This window comes from Nyctibius grandis, chromosome 14, assembly GCF_013368605.1.
Source record: "Nyctibius grandis isolate bNycGra1 chromosome 14, bNycGra1.pri, whole genome shotgun sequence".
NCBI classification, from domain to species: Eukaryota; Metazoa; Chordata; class Aves; order Nyctibiiformes; family Nyctibiidae; genus Nyctibius; species Nyctibius grandis.
The window spans coordinates 4757395-4761169 of NC_090671.1; positions in this window are offsets into that span (position 1 = coordinate 4757395).

The window sequence follows — 3775 nt, forward strand, 5'->3', positions numbered from 1 at the left end:
GTGGGGGGAAGGCGATAAATATGCACGTTGAAATGATGTGGAGCCTGGATGTCCCTGTGAGCGATGGTGGCTGGGCTGGGGGAGAACGGCTGCGGCAGATGCACACCGCGGCGTCTGCACCCGAGTCCAGAGGCAAGTCTTTGCTGCAGGAAGGGGAGTCACTGCTGGCCACTAAGCCAGCGGCAGGGCTCTGCCCTCCCTCCTGCTCTCCTCATGGTGAAGGGGCCTGGAGGTGCCTCTCGGTGAGGGCAGTGTGGAGGGTCCCCACCTCTGCATCCCCCTGGCTTGCAGGGGGGCAGGTGAGAGCCCCTGCGGCGTTGTGGCAAGGAGCAATGGGAGAAAAGGTGCAGAGGGGAGCTGGGTGGGAGTGGGATAGGCAGCAATAGACAACTCCCCCCTTTTCAGACCATTTCAAACACAACTGTGAGCATATGCACAGTGGGGGCCGTGCTGTGGGAGCTGAGCTGTAACACTGTTGGTGCTGGGAATTGGCCGGGAGCCTCTCTGTGTGGCAGTGCCCTTACTCTCCAGCTTGTTCACACTCCAAAATGCTGCACATGTCTGCAGCGGTGACAACAGCAGCCTCCAGGCCCTCCCAGCTGCTTCCAGGCACGTCAGATGCTTCTCCTCCTTCCCCTTTTCCCAAGATGCTCCCAGCCTCCTGCTCCCTTCCCCTACTCTGCCAGGCGTACAGTTGTCCCCTTTCTCTCTGCAGAGGCTCAGTCACAAGTTGCCAGGACAAATTTCTGCTTGGCTTCAAAGGGCATCATCATTGCTGTGTGTTTCTCAGTGTGACTGGGAGCTGTTTTCCTCTCAGTTGCCCCCTTACTCCAGCTGGGAGATTAGGGACCAATATCCTCCTGCTTCCTCAATCTCACATCTTTCACTTCCCAGCTTCCCTTTCAAATTCTCAGGGTCCACAAATCCTGTCTCCTAAAGGAGGATTTTCTCTTCCACTTTCCTGTCGCTGTGTGAACCAGCATAGCTGCAGCGATGGCTGATATCCCAGCAATGGAAAAATCCTGTTTCTCCTTATATTTGTGAGTGTGTGTACTGATGTTTGCACAGGCGTGTGCACTGGGGCAGGTTTGTGTGTGTGCACATAAAAGCAGGGAGTGCAGATAGGTACCTGGGAGCGCAGCAGTAGAAGAGTTTGTTTGCAAGTGGGTGTATGCAAACCATGTGTGTGTATCTATGGAGCTGGTTCAGTCTTAGAAATGTGGTTGTGAGCCAAGAAATTGGAAAATGGATATTTACAGATCTCCATATTTACTGGTACAGCAGCTATATTGGGCTTAGGAGATGAGGGTGATAAACCGAACAGAGTCCAGAGTCCTGGTAAGTTATATATGTACTTAGGTTAATACTGGGGAGGGAGAGACCTGTGCAGGCTTGTGTCTGCCATGGGGAGTGTCTGTACACAAATGTGCTTCACTTACAGTGGAGCCCGTTGAGGAAGAAGCGTGCGGCGTATGCAGAGCGAGAGGACAGCTGCGCTGCTTGCCTGGGTGCAGCAGAGTGACTGTGCCTGCCCGCAGGGACCAGTGACGGGGCACGTGCCTTGAGCTGTAGCCAGCATGCACGAGCCCGACGGACAGTCAGTGGCAACAGGCACAGTGGCTGTCTCTGCCTGCTCCTTCCCGTGTCCTGCACTGAGCAGCCGCATCTTTTGCCCGTGGTGGCAGACAACAGGCCACGGTCTTAATTTATTTAAAATTGTAACCCCATTTCTAGAGGCTGCACGGATCCACAGCGCAGCATCACGGTGGCTGGGGATGTTCTCTGCGAACTACTGCCATTTTCACTTAGGCAGGTTCCTGTGTTTGTACCATGGCAGAGCTGTATTAGTCTTCCCAAAAAATGCAGGGACACTGGTGCTAGGGGAAGGGTGGCTGCAGGACACCTTTGTGTCATTGCAGAGGCAGTCCTGGAGCTGCAGCTACTTCCTAGGAAAGCTGGGTCTCTGCCAAATGATCTGTAGCTCTTTTCTGCCAGGTCTCACCATGATACAGTGAACAGGTCAGACAAGGCAGGTCTCCAAAGCGTTATTTTTTTTTCCTTCCAGCAGAAGCTCTTGCTGCAAGCCTGGTTTTACTTCCACAACAAACCCCAAATAATCCCAGGGAGTTTTACTATTTTCTTGTGCAGACAGGGTCAGAGATTAAAGCTCCAATCTAAATAATCTAATTCCAGAGATAATCCTTTTGCTCTCATCTCCAATCCGGTACCAGGGAGGCTTCCAAATAGCTCCATGTGGCAGGGCAGAGCTGGTCCCCACTGGGCACCTGAGCCCCGTAGCCCCGTGTGGTTCAGGAGCTGGCTCATGTTGACTTTGTAGATGTCTCGTTAGCCATGATGTCTGCTTCTGACCCACATGTCTCCATTGCTCTTTTTGGACATACCAAATCCCAATCCCTTTTTCCTGCAGGAAATGGCTGATACCCAAAACACGTGCCCCTCACCGTAGGGGCACGCTGTAGACCAGGAAGGACTGATTCAAGACTGAGAGTCATTTTGGCACAGTTGCCAGGGGACAGGGAGAGATCAAGGGATTGAGAAGACAGCCCTGAGCCTTTCACTTGTAGGTTACTGGTGTAAATCCAGCCTGCATCAAGGGCCTGATGGCTCAGTGGATTAGTAACAGGATACAGAGCCTTCGACATCTGGGGCACAAGCTGGTACCAAGTTGTTGGTGACTGCAAGTAATGATTCAGGGGCAGCAGTGTAGGACATCGCAGACGTAAGCCATCGCAGCATCCTCTGCCAGCGGCCATGGCCAGACCGTGAGCCAGGGCGAGTGCTCCTCCTGCACCCAGATGAGCACAGCCACTATCCCTCCTCACTCGCTGCTGCTCAGTTAATCCCTCTTGCTTCATGATGGGCTGCTGATTCTTGGGAAATAATCATCCAGGCTAGTTATTAGAAGATGCTCTGACTGGGGAGGCAGAGGAGGTATTGCCATGCTCAGTGCCTTGCCCTCTAAAAAGGCTGAGTCTTCAGATGGAGGGGAAGGAGAGGGGTTTTCCCCTCTGTTCAAGGAGGAGAACTCTTCCTTTTCAAGGAAACTCCTCTCTTTTCAAGGAAGAGTTGCTGTTATTTCACTGTGAGATGTGCAGGAGGCCCAGGAGCCCTCAACAAGGACCCTAGGCTTGGCACAGACATGAAAGCCGCTGGTGACACTTCCAAGGCAGGGGATGAGCTGGGTGAGCTCCCAGCTGCCCTTGCACACATCTGGGGCCAAAGAGGCCCCTTCAGCTGGGAGACCTGTCTTGGTCATACCTAAATGTCAGCTTGTAAATCCCTTCATGTCTGAATTCCTGCTTATGGGCACGTTTGGTCTGGGCAGAGCAGTTTGATGCTGGGTTTATAATGAAGCCCCAGGCACCAGCTGCACGTCCCCTGTGCCCATCAAGGCAGTGAAGGTCCCTCTGTGAGCCCCACGCTCCCCAGCTCACTGAGAGGCACAGCAGGGTTTCAGCCAGGCTCTGCCCAGCCAATGCTTGGGCCCCCGCTGCCATTTTGTATGTGTGTGTGCGTGAGACCTGCGAGGGCCCTGCTGACCAGGGGCCGACGGGGTGAGTTGCCTCAGCCCACCTGGGCCACACAAGGGGCTCTGTGTGACCCTCAGTGGGACCTTTGCTGCCCTGGTGAGTCTCAGGACTGGAAATATGAGGATTGGCACCCATGGACATTGCTGTTCGTAACCTCCACCCCGCCGTCTCCTCGGCTTGCTGATGATTCACACTGTCCCTCTTCTCACTTCACTTTTGCAGCT